Raw genomic sequence first — 16,663 nt, 5'->3', positions numbered from 1 at the left:
TGAGGATCCTCACAAGCATTTGAAGGAGTTCCATGCGGTGTGCAGTACAATGAAGCCACAAGGAGTTGATGAGGAGAAAATCAAGCTCAGAGCATTTCCTTTTTCGTTGGATGGTGGAGCGAAAGACTTCCTGTATTACCTGCAACCATCCTCGATTAGAAGTTGGAATGACATGGCCAAACTATTTCTAGAGAAATTCATTCCTTCCTCAATAGCTACTTTGATCAGAAAGGAGATAAGTGGCATAAGACAAGCAAATGGGGAGAATTTGTATGAGTATTAGGAGCGTATCAAGAGGCTTTGTGCAAGCTGTCCGCATAATCAGATCCCAGATCAACTCCTAACAGTATATTTTTCTTAAGGGCTGCTGCCTATTGTAACACCCCGTGTATACCCGGTTTGTTAACATGTCATCGTATTTAGCCACGCTTAATTAAAAATGAGGAATATTTTTTTCTTTTCAATTATGACGTCATTATCAATTACCAAGTTGGTTACTTAAGTCTTTTTCAAAACATGGCCTGTATGTAATTGCAAATAAACAGCTAACTCAAATACCTCATAATATAAATGTGTATCTACTCACGGATCTACAACATGTAGTCCGGAGAATATCATGATTAGTTATACATGAAGAGTCAAAGAAAACAAGACATAACAATATGGCATGGACAATCCTCATGCTCACCAAATAAGGCAACATAGCCAACGAAGTCTCAGCTCAATAATCCATAAAATGAAGCTAATAACATAATAGCAACAGACATAATCCAGCATCCAAGCATAATCAACATAAGCAGGTAAACATCAATCAACTAAGCTTCGGTCTCCTGCTGCCCGAGGTCTCAACCCCTTGGTTACCTGAACCTGAAATAAGCGCCCCAAACGTGGGGTGAGATCTCTAAACAGAAATCTCAGTAAGGCAATGGGTCCTCAAGGATTTCTCCACCCCAAGCTCACTTACATGTGCAATATAAGTTCCAAAAGTAGTTTAACAATATAAGTTCCAAATTAGTACAATGCAGCAGATAATCATGTCATGTGAGTTAACTATTCTACTGGCTAGAGAAATACAGGATTTACATACGTCTATTACCCACATAGTACACGTCCATGTCGTACCTGCCCACAGGATACTCATCCCGTCTAGGCGAAACATCACATACATATCATAGGGCAATTGCACTTAACAACTCAAAAGCATTTCAATAAATCAATACATGAAAACACATCATGCATATAAACCATTCACCCATGGGGTATGGTGGAACCAACAATGGCTAAATCGAGGACACGAAAGCTTACCTTGCAAGCTAACTATCCAAGCCAAGAGTCCACACAAGCTCAAAGTCCACAAACAGCAAGATCACAATCTGTTTTAGACCAACAATCATATCAATATTCATACTCTACAAGCATATGACATAAAAACAACGCCTTCCTCTTACGTTTCATGTCTTTAGGCTTCTAACAAAGCCATAAGCCCTTAATCACTTAGATTCTGATTTAGATATTCATTACAGAAGTTCAACTTAATCAATCTAGGGTCTACAAACCCCAAATACAGTTATGTATGAACAGTACGACTACTGTCCTCGAAAACCCAGAATATCCGGATATATGTCGGGGTCATATCCGAATATCCATATCCGGATATCATATCCGGATATCACAAAGCCCATATCCGGATATCAATACCCAGATACCATATCCGGATAGTTTGCGACAGAATGCAATTTCTGCATTTCGCGAGATATCACTTCCAAGGTTGGGTTTTTAACCCATTACTACGTCCAAGCATGTATTTTTATACCCCTTTAGGTTCATGTTCAGGTTGGATACTTTTTTAACTCATTAACGTGCCAAGACTCAAATTTTAAACTACTAAAACTTGTGATCAAGGTTGGTGAAGCTTACCCAAGGTTCAAAACTCAGAAAAGATTGCTCTTGGAGCTCACCAATCAGTTCCAAAGGTTCTGACTTTGAAGGTGCACGAAAATGGCACACCACAATGGTTCTTTCTCTTTAAAGGTCACACCTTGAAGCTCAAAATGCCAAGAAAAGGGTCTCCTCTCCAACAACTCATAAAACAGCACCTTAAACCTACCCAAACAGCACCCACAACCAGCAAAAACTGACCTTCAACCTCACAATGCACTCTACCAAGTGTTTACAATGATTTAGAGGGAAGAATCAAGGGAAATGAGTGAGTTTTGTTGATTTTTCTCCAAGGAAATAGGGTGGCAAGCATGAGAGTGTCAAACTCAGAAATGGAGGCACGTAGAGGAGTGGTATTTCTGACCTAGGGAGCTGTGCTAAGCTATTTATAGGTGGATTAAACTTAATCTCATTGTATTAGCACAAATAGCTACGCTTAGCATTTTAATACCAAACTTAGAATTCTGAACCTACTCATTTTTCTAAGATTTATCATATTTTTATATTATTTTTCGCAGCACCTTTCCGATACGCGCTTTTACATAACCAGTATCAGTTCTGGCACCAGTTCTCATTATTTCGACTTGAAACTTGTTTTACCAGTCCTATATATTATTCTAGGAATATTCCCACTCTTATTATACTTTTCCGAGATACTTCATCGGTACGCATTTATACCGTGGAGCAGAATCGGTATCTGCACTTTTCGTCAGAAAAGTGACTTTCAGCATTCTTAATTACTTACCCTAATTATTTAAGCCTTCTCATAATTATTAGGTTCAATTATGGAATTATCTCATTAATCACATAATTAATTAATTAATTTCCTAAATTAACGGTGCGAGTTCTAACATTCACCCCACCTTTTTAAGGATTTTGTCCTCAAAATCAAAACATGCCTGTCCCGAAAGTCGGGGTACTGCCGGAGAAGCTCGTCCTCTCGCTCCCAAGTACACTCCTCAAGAGTTCTTCCTGGCCATTGCACTTTGACCATCGGAATGATCTTGCTCCTCAGCTTCTTCTCGCCACGATCGAGAATCTTGAGTGGTCCGACGGGAGTTTTCAAGTTCTCCCGAACTTCCACATCATCCGGTTGCACCACGTGCGAATAATCTGCTATGTACTTCCGAAGCCGAGACACGTGAAACACGTCATGGATGTTGGCTAAGTTCGGGGGCAAGGCAAGCCGGTAGGCAACAGGTCCTACTCTACCAAGTATCTGGTATGGCCCAATGAATCTCGGGCTCAACTTCCTCACTCCGAGGGCTCGACCAACGCCAGTGACTGGTGAAAGTCTCACAAACATGTGCTCACCCTCACTGAACTCCAGTGGACGATGCTTGACATCGTAGTAGCTCTTCTGACGATTCTGCGCCTGCTTCAATTTCTCTCTAATCATCTGGATCTGCAGGGTGGTATCTTAGACAAAGTCCAAGCCAAACAACTCCTTATCTTCAACCTCAGACCAGCAGGTAGGAGTCCGACACCTCCTACCATACAACGCCTCGTAGGGTGCTATGCCTAGGCTAGCATGGAAACGGTTGTTATACGAAAACTCAACCAATGGCAGGTACCTATCCCATGCTGAACCCTGTTCCAAAGTGCAAGCCCTCAACATGTCCTCCAAGGTCTGGATGGTCCGCTCAGTCTGTCCGTCAGTCTGAGGGTGATAGGTTATACTCAATCTCAACTGAGTACCAAAAGCTCCCTGCAGCGCCTCCCAGAACCGAGATGTGAACTTCGGGTCCCTATCACTGATGATACTCTTGGGCACCCCGTGAAGCCTCACAATCTCGCGAACATACAGTCTGGCCAACTGCTCAGTAGTGAAGCTCACCTTTACTGAAAGAAAATGGGCAGACTTCGTCAGTCTGTCCACAATGACCCAGATAGAGTCGCAACCAGCCTGAGTCTTCGACAAACCCACCATGAAGTCCATGGAAATGCTCTCCCATTTCCATTCCGGAATCTCTAGAGGTTGAAGCTTACCGGACGGCTTCTAGTGTTCAATCTTCACCTTCTGTCAAATCAGACACTTGGACACAAAACAGTTATGTCCTTTTCCATGCCCGGCCACCAAAAGTTTCTCTTCAAGTCTTGATACATCTTTGTAGCACCAGGGTGTACAGTGAATTGGCCCTTGTGGGCCTCTGCCATAACCTCTTCGGTCAAAGGACCTTGAGGAACCACAATCCTCTTTTGAAACATCAGAAGTCCATCCTCATTCCAAGACACATTGTCTTGGTTCTTCACATAGTCCAGACACTCTCTTTGCACTTGCGCATCTTGGATCTTCTCCATAAGATCATTCTTGACTCTTACAGTCTCCATCTCGAGAAGTGCACCCCCAAACAAGGAAGTCACCGAAAGATCTCAAAACTTCTCAATAACATCAAAGTCACCCATCGCCAAACTGGATAGACTCACAGATTTCCGGCTCAGAGCATCAGCTACCACATTGGCCTTGCTAGGGTGGTACTCTAACTCAAAGTCGTAGTCCTTCAGAAACTCTATCCATCTCCTTTTCCTCATGTTCAGCTCCTTCTGGTCAAATAAGTTCTTCAAGCTCTTGTGGTCACTGAACATGGCGAACTGCATATCAAATAGATAATGCCTCCAAATTTTGAAAGCAAAAACAATCGCAGCCAACTCCAAATCATGAGTCGGTTAGTTCTCCTCATGAGGCTTCAACTGCCTCGAAGCATAAGCAACAACTCTACCGGTCTGCATCAACACACAGCCCAGCCCATTTCCAGAAGCATCACAGTAAAGCTCAAACTGCTCATCAGGATCAGGAAGGATCAACAATGGTGCAATTGTCAATCTCTCCTTCAACTCCTGAAAGCATTCCTCACACTCGTGAGTCCACACAAACAGAGTCTCCTTCCGGGTAACGCGAGTCAGTGGTAGAACCATCATGGAGAATCCCTTAATGAACCTCCGGTAGTAACCTGCCAAACCCAAGAAACTCTTCACTTCAGTAACCGTCTTCGGCCTCGCCCAATCTAACACGGCCTCAATCTTTTTCGGGTCGACTGCAACTCCCTCTGCAGAAATCACATGCCCAAGGAACTTCACCGACCTGAGCCAGAACTCACATTTCGAAGGCTTAGCATAAAGCTTTTTCTCCTTCAGCACTTGCAACACAATCCTCAAGTGCTCAGCATGCTCCTCCTCCGTCTTGGAGTAAATCAAGATATCGTCAATGAAGACGATCACAAACTGATCCAGGTACGGCTGGAAAATCCTATTCATGTAATCCATGAACACTGCGGGTGTATTCGTGAGTCCAAAAGGAATCACCAAATACTCAAAGTGACTGTATCTTGAACGAAACGCGATCTTAGGGACATCCTCCGACTTCACCCGAATCTGATGGTATCCAGACCAGAGATCAATCTTCAAATACACACAAGCACCCCTAAGCTGATCCAACAAATCATCAATACGCTGGAGGGGATACTTGTTCTTGATTGTCACCTTGTTCAGCTGCCTATAGTCGGTGCACAATCGCATAGTCCCATCTTTCTTTTTCACAAAGATGACCGGTGCTCCCCATAGTGACACACTCGGTCGAATGAAATCTTTCGCCGAAAGATCCTCAATGTGCTTCTTCAGCTCAGCCAACACTGGTGGCGACATCCGATATGGAGCTAATTAAATAGGCCCCACACCAGGCAACAAATCTATGGACAACTCTATCTCCCTCTGTGGCGGAAACTCAGGAATCTCCTCAGCAAATACTTCGAGGAATTCCCTCACCACAGGGATGCCAGTGATATCCTCCTGTATCCCACTCACCAAACCTCCCAACATGACATATCCAAATGTCCCTGCTCTTAAGGCTCTCCTAGCCTGCAGCAATGAAATATATGGCGAGGAACTGGCGGTGGAGTCACACAGAGACATCACCACTCGGTTGGCACAACAGTCAATCATCACACAATTTCTGGATAACCAATCCATGCCCAGAATGATTTCCAAATTAGTCATCGGCAATCCAATCAGATCTACCGAGTAGTCACGGCTATCCCACTGAAACACGACATCTCGATGTACAGTGGAGGTATCACACTTTTCTCCGGTGGCGGTGGTCAACCGCAACGGTGGAGAAAGCACAGCACTGGGCAACTCAAGCCCCACAGCAATCGGGGTAGCAATGAAAGAATACGTAGCCCCAGAATTAAACAAGACATCAACAGTCGAATCACCAATAGAAACAGTACCTCTGACAAGGTTCGGAGCTCGGTCCGATTGCTGGCGATCCAACGTATACACACGTCCGGTAGCAGGTGGCACTACAGGTGCCGCTGTAGGTGGAAGGGGAACCATCTGAAGGGGAACTGCCTGAACTGCCGCAGCTCTCGCCGTCGATGACGAACAATCTCTGGAATAGTGGCCCTCCTTGCCACACTGGAAACGTATAACCTGGCCGGTAGCACACGGCCCCACATGAACCTTTCCACATCCCGTGCATCTGGGAGCAAGAGGTCTCGTTGTACTCCCCTAAGTGGAAGTCCTCTTAAACTGATTTGGCGCTTGCCTAGCCGCCAACTGCTTTCCTTTACCTCTTCCCCCAAACTTCCTGTCTCTCCAGGAAGTGGAACTACCAGTTCCCTTCACATCAGTAATCTTGGCCCTCTTGGCCTTACTCGTAATACAGACATCATCGATGTCCCGACACTGCTGTACCAGTGTCCCAAAGTCCCTCGATGCAGCTCCAGCAAGGTGATCAGTTATCTCCTCATTAAGTCCTCTACGGAACTTAGCAGCCAAGAACGTCGGAGTAGGCATAGCAATCCTGAAATGTGCAAACTTGACCAGTTCATTGAACTTAGCCAAGTACTCGTCAACAGACAACGAGCCATGCACCAGCCTGTCGAACTCTCCCTGCTTCCTCTCCTGAGAATCATATAGGAAATACCTCCCAAGGAAACAGTCCTCAAAGAATGGCCATGTCATGACATGACCTTGCATCTCGAAAGCATGAGAGGTGTTCATCCACCACTCGTGTGCATCGCCCTCCAGCATGTATGTGGCGAACATTAACTTCTGCGGGTCGGTGCACTGCATGACTCTAAAGATCTTATCCAGCGCCTGTAGCCATCTCGCAGCAGCAATTGGATCATAGGATCCATCAAATGAGGGTGGCTTATGCTTGCGAAAAGCATTAAGCCGACGGTCAATCACATCGAGATCCTCAGCAGGCACCAAGTAGGGTTCCATCACCCCAGTACGCTGACTGATACCCTCCACATGACTCAGGCTATCATCCTGAAGACTAGGTGGAGGCGGTGGAGGCGGTGGTGGTGGAGGTGGGGGCGGTGGGAACTGACCCTCATTGCGGCCAACCTGCATCTCCTCCAACATGACCCTCATCATGGTCATGTTCGCCAGCCTGTTCGCCTCGAGAACGTCTTTCGTTGCCTTCCGGTTCGCCTCTTGGACGACGTCCATCATTGCCAAGTTGGCCAATCTAGCGGCCTCCTGATCGGCTAGTCTAGCCGCCTGCTTCTCAGCTAATGCGGTCAGGACGGGGTCGGGTTGACCCTCAATCGTCTCACGGTTTCTCCGCGGTAATACCGTGACTCTGCACAAGTTACACAAAGAATGAGTTGATCAGGCCCACACAATGTGGTCACATATGCATCATCATAGCAAAACCCAAAAGAGAAAACACACAAGACAACAAAACATCCTAAGTAATTGCAATACATACAGGCTTTTCCCTAGAAAGTGCTCTGATACCATTAAATGTAACACCCGTGTATACCCAGTTTGTTAACATGTCATCGTATTAAGCCACGCTTAATTAAAAATGCGAAATATCTTTTTGTTTTCAATTATGACGTCATTATCAATTACCAAGTTGGTTACTTAACTCTTTTTCAAAACATGGCCTGTATGTAATTGCAAATAAACAGCTAACTTAAATGCCTCATAATATAAATGTGTATCTGATGTGCCTCTGGCAGATGTAGTTTTCCAAGCTGAAAATGATGAGAATTAAGTCATAAAAGAGCACTTTTTATACATATTTGCTGATTATACTAACTTTTCCATCTCAATGACATTTCTCACCTATTTGTTATGATTATATAGGAAAAAAAGGTGGAAACTACGAAAGTGTAAAAAGCCTGGTGATGCGACTCCACACGGGTGAAAGTTACTTGCTGCATCAAAATTTGTGGGCCAAATTCCAGAAAATGGCGCAACTTAGCGCCGCGATGTAGGGCCAAGAACCAGGGATTTGGCGCGGACCCGCGCCAGTTGGAAAAAAGTGACACAGTACCACAGGCAGAAAAATGGCGCGAACCCGCGCCAGTTTGCGATTTTACAGGACCGAGTTTTTTACGAGGGAAAACTTGGAAGAAGGAAAGATGGCTTATAAATAGGATGTTTTACACAGAATGGAACTCCTAATTCTTCAGAGGCGGCGGTCGTGCTCAAAGAGAGAGTCTTGCGAAGATCTTGTTCTTCCATTTTCCATTTTTCAGTTCATGTTGAATATTGATATTTCAGCCATGATCATGGTTGGCTAGGTATTTTTATTGTAGTTAGGGTCACGAACCCTATGTGAACCCTTGTTACAACGGATTGGTTTATAATTAGTCGTTTATATAATTATCTTTATCTCTACCCTGTGCGTAATTTCTGTCTTCGTTGTTGTTGTTAGAACTGATCAATCTAATAGTTGATGATAGTTTGAGGGTTAGAACCCTAGATAGGAATATTAGGGTTTTGATCTTGAAAGAGGGTAGGATAACAATTTATATGCATGCTAGGAATAGATGTATATTTGATTGCAGATGCTTAAATTATTGGGTTCATTGCTTAATGCCATGAGGAACATTGCAAGGAATTGGTGTTCCAATTAGGGTTAAAGGGTTAATCTTACAAGGAATTGAGGGTTAACTACTGAATATTTTTAGATAATAATTTATCTGAGTAATACTATAAATGAGTATTGTAAATCAATCCAAAGTAAGAAGCAGGAATCATTTGGTGAGTGCACTCTAGCTACAATGCTTTCTCATACTTTTACAAATCAATCCTTATTTTATTTTTATTATTCATCACAAAAATTCCAAAAATACGTTCTTGCTTTTATTTCTTATTTTTAATCGAATCAACAATATTTGTCACACCTATTTGAACTTTTCCCATCTTAAAAGAACAATTATTTGATATTCGATCCTAATCCCTGTGGAGACGATACTTTTCTTATCACTGTATTACTTGTGCGATCGGTACACTTGCCGGTGAGCATCAGTATCTACTCAGATCTACAACACGTAGTCCGGAGAATATCCTGGTTCGTTATACATGAAGAGTCAAAGAAAACAAGACATAACAATGTGGCAGGGACAATCCCTATGCTCACCAAATAAGGTAACATAGCCAACGAAGTCTTAGCTCAATAATCCATAAAATGAAGCTAATAACATAATAGCAACAGACATAATCCAGCATCCAAGCATAATCAACATAAGCAGGTAAACATCAATCAACTAAGCTTCGGCCTCCTGCCGCCCGAGGTCTCAACCCCTGGGTTACCTGAACCTGATAAGCGCCCCAAACGTGGGGTGAGATCTATAACAAGAAATCTCAGTAAGGCAAGGGGTCCTCAAAGATTTCTCCACCCCAAGCTCACTTACATGTGCAATATAAGTTACAAAAGCAGTTTAACAATATAAGTTCCAAATCAGTGCAATGCATCAGATAATCATGTCATGTGAGTTAACTATTCTACTGGCCAGAGAAATGCAGGATTTACATACGTCTATTACCCACATAGTACACGCCCATGCCGTACCTGCCCACAGGATACTCATCCCGTCTAGGCGAAACATCACATACATATCATAGGGCATTTGAACTTAACAGCTCAAAAGCATTTCAATAAATCAATACATGAAAACACATCATGCATATAAACCATTCCCCCATGGGGTATGGTGAAACCAACAATGGCTAAACCGAGGACACGAAAGCTTACCTTGCAAGCTAACTATCCAAGTCAAGAGTCCACACAAGCTCAAAGTCCACAAACAGCAAGATCACAATCTGTTTTAGACCAACAATCATATAAATATTCATACTCTACAAGCATATGACATAAAGACAACGCCTTCCTCTTACGTTTCATGTCTTTAGGCTTCTCTCAAAGCCATAAGCCCTTAATCACTTAGATTCTGACTTAGATATTCAATGCAGAAGTTCAACTTAATCAATCTAGGGTCTACAAACCCCAAATACAGTTCTGTATGAATGGTACAACTACTGTCCTCAAAAACCCAGAATATCCGGATATATGTCGGGGTCATATCCGGATACCATATCCGGATATCCATATTCGGATATCACAAAGCCAATATCCGGATATTAATATCCGGATATCATATCCGGATATCAATACCCAGATACCATATCCGGATATTTCGCGACAGAATGCAGTTTCTGCATTTCGCGAGATATCACTTCCAAGGTTGGGTTTTTAACCCATTACTATGTCCAAGCATGTATTTTTATACCTCTTTAGGTTCATGTTCAGGTTGGTTACTTGTTTAACTCATTAAACACGCCAAGACTCAACTTTAAAACAACTAAAACTCATTATCAAGGTTGGTGAAGCTTACCCAAGGTTCAAAACTCAGAAAAGATTGCTCCTGGAGCTCACCAATCAGTTCCAAAGGTTCTGACTTTGAAGGTGCACGAAAATGGCACACCACAATGGTTCTTTCTCTTCAAAGGTCACACCTTGAATCTCAAAATGCCAAGAAAAGGGTCTCATCTCCAACAACTCAGAAAACAGCACCTTAAACCTCCCCAAACAGCACCCACAACCAGCAAAAACTGACCTTCAACCTCATAATGCACTCTACCAAGTGTTTACAATGATTTAGAGGGATGAATCAAGGGAAAGGAGTGAGTTTTGTTGATTTTTCTCCAAGGAAATGGGGTGGCAAGCATGAGAGTGTCAAACTCAGAAATGGAGACACGTAGAGGAGTGGTATTTCTGACCTAGGGAGCTGTGCTAAGCTATTTATAGGTGGATTAAACTTAATCACACTATATTAGCGCAAATAGCTACACTTAGCATTTTAATCCCAAACTTAGGATTCTGAACCTACTCATTTTTCTAAGATTTATCATATTTTTATATTATTTTTTGCAGCACCTTTCTGGTACGCGCTTTTACATAGCCAGCATCAGTTCTGGCACCAGTTCTCATTATTTCCACTTGAAACTTGTTTCACCAGTCCTATATATTATTCTAGGAATATTCCCACTCTTATTATAATTTTCCGGGATACTTCATCGGTACGCATTTATACCGTGGAGCAGAATCGGTATCTGCACTTTTCGTCAGAAAAGCGACTTTCTGCATTCTTAATTACTTACCCTAATTATTTAAGCCTTCTCATAATTATTAGGGTCAATTATGGAATTATCTCATTAATCACATAACTAATTAATTAATTTCCTAAATTAACGGTGCGGGTTCTTACATTCATCCCACCTTTTTAAAGATTTTGTCCTCAAAATCAGAAACATACCTGTCCCGAAAGTTGGGGTACTGCTGGAGAAGCTCATCCTCTTGCTCCCAAGTACACTCTTCAGGAGTTCTTCCTGTCCATTGCACTTTGACCATCGGAATGATCTTGCCGCTCAGCTTCTTCTCGCCACAATGGAGAATCTTGAGTGGTCCGACGGGAGTTTTCAAGTTCTCCCGAACTTCCACATCATCCGGTTGCACCACGTGCGAAGGATCTGCTATGTACTTTCGAAGCTGAGACACGTGAAACACGTCGTGGATGTTGGCCAAGTTCGGGGGAAGGCAAGCCGGTAGGCAACAGGTCCTACCCTACCAAGGATCTGGTATGGCCCAATGAATCTCGGGCTCAGCTTCCTCACTCCGACGTCTCGACCAACGCCGGTGACAGGTGAAAGTCTCACAAACAACAATGCGGTGTTCCAAGTGCAAGCATCCCCAGTCCAATCTTCAGTAGCTCCTGCTATAGCATCAAGCATAGACAATCAAAGAATTGAAAATAGGCTTGATGAGTTAACCTCGCTAGTGAGATAGTTGGCAGTAATGTAGATAGTGCAGGCTCCCACTCCAAAGATGAGCAACCCTTGTGGTACCTGCTGTAATTCTCTTCATCTGATGGATGTCTTCCCCTCCTTGCATGATAGCATCCCTCCAATTGACTAGATAGTAGTTGTAGTAGGAGTTATTCCTAGAAAATCATAATATCAGCAGCAACAATACAATCCTTTCTCTAATACTTACAATCTTGGCTGGAAGGTTCATCCTAACTTGAAGTTGAATCCAAACCTGAATGAGCATACCCTTTCTCCTTATCAGCAAAGGCAGAATTTCCAATAGGCTGCACCTCTATAGCATTTGCAACAGCTGCCACCAGCCCAAAAACAGAACAATAACGATTATTCATTGGAAGATCTGGGGAAGTAGATAGCGACAAGCAACTTGCAATTCCAGCAGCGAACCGAATCTACCATTCAGAACCTGCGAACACAGATTGGGCAATTAGCAACATCAATGTGTCGGGTTCAACTTCAGAGTTCCAGCATTTCTCTTCATTCACAAACAGTTCCAAATCCAAAAAGGAATACAAATGTCAACGCTATATCTTTGAGGTCAGGCAAGTAATTGAATGAGCCCCAGCAAGCTGCAGTTGAGGATGAAGTAGCACACCAACGCGACAACATTGATATTTATCAATTTATCTCGCAAGTTCAGTTCAGATAATAGTTACACATCTATAACAATTTTATTAATTTTACCATAGGTCCCTATATGCCCAAAGTGATTTCTATATAATGTATATACATAAAAAATGTATCTGACCTTTTATTTTATAGAGAAAACCCAACAACAAGCCTTTTTACAGAAACCAGAAAATGACTAACTTCCAAATATTAGAAAAACAGTTTAAGTGCTACAACACTTATATCAGAACTAGTAAGGTTCTACAACACTTTCAACCAAAATTAGTGTTTCTTTCTATCTTAATACAAAAAATTCAAAAATTAAATTAAAGACAGAGACACACGATATATCCTAGTTCACACCCATTAAGCCTAAATTAGGTGTTACGTCCAGACTGAAGTAGCAGCAGATATTTTAGTTATCATAAGTGCACCATTTTAAAAACACGCATCACACAAGCAATCAAACTAAATACCAAAAATCTTCCTAGTGCCTACACTGGTCCAAGCTGTGAGAATACTCTCAAGCTGAACATACGGAGTTCACCAACTCCCCTCATACAAGACCTCCACTCTCCCTAGTGGATTCTTGAGGCTCTAGGCCTTGAGACACACTCTCAAGCCAAACAAAAGGTAGCCAACCCACATGTTGCACCTCACACACCTAAGACAGATTTACAGCACACAAATACTCCACTTTAACAACCAATACAAAATTTTTCAGATTTGTAACAAGTGCAATCAACCAAAATTACAGTGTCCTATCACACCAAATATATCATAGTAAGATCAAACTAAGCTCCTCAATCTATGCCACATGCAAGAAATCAAATTGATATATATATGTATTAAAATCTTTAAAATTTCAGTACCAATGAATCTGAATTATTTAGTATATACCACAGTGAAATCAGAAAATCAGATTCATAATATTAATAATAAATCTCTAAACCAATAAACAACTCAAGAGATTTTATTTTCAGATTAAATGCTTCAAATAAAAAGTTCACAAAAGATTTGAGTTTATTGAGTATACCAAAAAAAGCCCCAAAATATGATATGATTTGTAATAACAAGAACCATATTGTTTTCTCCAAGAAAATGGTGAACACAAAGAGTAGAGAGAGAGAGAGAGAGAGAGAATCAGCGATATTTTTCTTTCGAAAAATGAATGAGTACTCTGAAGATTACTTCTAATATATGAAGAAAATGAAGTCATCATTTCCAGGACAAAGATGCAAGATTGGGTACTACACTGGTGTGTTTTCAATTTTGAATATCTTTACTTTCCAAGAAACTATCTCAAAAAGATGATGATTTGTCTAAGGCACTATTTTTCACATAGCAGAGAGAATAATCTTCTTTTCTTTTGTTCAAATTTTTATTTGTATAAGTAAGTAATAATTTTCCTTTTTTTATTAAATAATTGTTTGTAAAAGTCTAACTAGTATGACACTTAGTAAAGCTATCAAGTAACTTTATGAATATCTATAGATTAGTGATTATTTCCTTTATGTAAAGCTACTTTATGTATAAAACAATACTTTTATTATATTATTGATTTAGTTTTAAATTTTTAAAACTAATTTTTAATATGACTTTAGTATGATATGTGTAACACTCCGTTACCGAACTAGTGTGTTATCATCAAATATTATATTAAGCGCAGTTACAATCACAATAGTTATTTGAAATTACGGGAAAACTTTTTCCTTTTAATATCGTTTGCATTTTTAAAACAATCGTATTAGACATTTTACTAACTGTGATCATAACTCAAGACTTATTGCGAAATTACGAATGTCATAGCTTATTGATGGAGGTATTTAGGCTAAGCAGTGGTGGGGTGACTGTTAGATTGATGGCCCTTATCCTTTTGGGGTTTCACAAGTATCTCTGCAGTACTAACAGTATCAAGGCAAGTTCAGAAGTTTCAATGTGGTTGCAACTTGGGAACGTTCTCATGAAAGTGTGTTTGGCTTTTTTCGTTCCTTACTTGCAAGTTCACACAAATCAATATCCTTCACAAATCTAAGGGTCAAATTCAATTTTCTCTTTATCTATTTTCAGAATTCTATCTAAGATTTAAAAATGTTAACTCATTAGCCTTATACCTCATGCTTTTACTTTTCATTATTAGGTAACAAAATTATTACAACTAAGTTATTTTTCTCTAAACAGTTGAATTTTGAACTTCCAAAAAAAACTTTTACTAATATAGAAAAGATTTTACACTACGGAAAAAAACTAAAAACTACAAAATGCAAGAAAAAGGAGGGTTTTCCTCATTTCACTATTGACGCCTCTTCTCTTCTTCATCCTTTGTGATAACAGAAACCCCATATATAAGATTATGCTCAAAAAGGCTTTTGGGGGTATCTTCGAGGTATGTGATCCTCAGATTGTTCAAGGTCTTATGGTCAATGACTGACCTAATTGATGGTTGCTTAGCTGGAGGAATTGGAACACCAGCTCTTAAACAGAGCTTGGAGATCAAGCTGGGAAGGCAGTTGGTGGATTTCCTGAACTCCCTCTTCAGGCTCTCATAAATGAGGGGTACTAAATTGAAGGGAATGTTCTTCATGATGTAGTACAGTTGCACTTGCAGCTCCCACTTCACAGTAGCGTCGTGGGTTGAGGGAGTCAGATTGGTGATGGAAAAAAAGGACCAGAATCTAGTCTCGTTTAGCAGGACACCGTTACAGAGAGCTCCCTTGGTATACATCGGTTTCTCCAGGGCTATTGTAATCAATACCAGAAACTTGAAGTCTGGGTTATCCTTCTTCCCTACATAGTCTTGGTAGCGACAGACGCTCACTGTTGGTAGGGAAAGCACCTTCTTGATAGTTTCAGGGGAGAATGAAACTCTCTTCCCTTGAACCACCACCTCATCTTTCTGGTCATTCTTTGGAAGCCTCTTTGTGTGGTATAAGAAATCAGCCACTAGTGAAGGGTAGAAACTTCGTTCCTCCATTGCAAACTTTCACCATTTAAGGTTTACAAGTGCTGCAAGAATGAAGGTTGGCATGATGGTTTCTTTCTTTCCCAGCTGAATAAATCTCTCTAGGTAGAGGGTTACAGTGGGTTCCGTAATTTTTGGCTCTTGGGAGTAGTCAGAAATAGGTGTTATGGTAAGCTTAGCTCTTGTCATGGTTATGGTTTTTGAAGGATTAGGGTGAAGCAAAGAATAACAGAGAAGAATTGGGAGAGAAGGAAACTTAGGTTTTCTGAGCTTCGAGGAGAGTGATAGAGTATAAAAGTGAAGAAGGAAGAGAGTTAAATAGGCATGCAGAAGAGATAGGGAAAGTAGTTTAAGAACATGGAAGGTTGTCGAGGGAAATTGAGGAAGTAGTAGGGGAACATTTCAAAACGAGTGGTCAGAAAATAAGGGATGTGAAATATGGTGACAGGTTGAGGAGATGGAACGGTTTTAGGGCAAGATCGTGGGAGAGAGAGGGAGGAGGATCAGTTGTCTTAATAGCTAAGTGGACAGTTACTTTTCTTTGCGCGTGTTTCCAAAATTTATAATGAGTATAAGTTGGTAACAACTGCATACTGTATTTGGTGACTCAGCAGAGACAGGTGTCTCTAATGACTTGGCATCCTTATCTCATAAGTTTGGGAACGTCCCCTTTTGGAACGACCTGAAAATAATACATTTACAACAGAAATACATATATACAATTTTAACTTAACCAAAAAAATATATAAAAACACACATTTTTTTTAAGAATGGGGATATGTGGTTAGTTAACCACCCCAAAACTACGTTCCTGTCACGGAACGGATTACATCTTTAGAGAATAGAGGGTGAACATCAGACATTCCCCCTTGTTTTGGCTCTGCGTGGTCAAGTTAACCACCCCAAAACTTTATTCCAGTCAGGGAACAAAGGTAAAAAGCTGGGTTGCCTCCCAGTCAGCGCTTAATTTAATGTCTTTAGCTAGACTCAGTGTTCATCTTTTCAAGTGGAATTAGAGAGAGGGAT

Source organism: Gastrolobium bilobum, unplaced genomic scaffold, assembly GCF_033153095.1.
Source record: "Gastrolobium bilobum isolate Gb01-03AN ecotype WA unplaced genomic scaffold, APGP_CSIRO_Gbil_v1 utg1095, whole genome shotgun sequence".
NCBI lineage: Eukaryota > Viridiplantae > Streptophyta > Magnoliopsida > Fabales > Fabaceae > Gastrolobium > Gastrolobium bilobum.
This window is presented reverse-complemented; position numbering follows the sequence as displayed.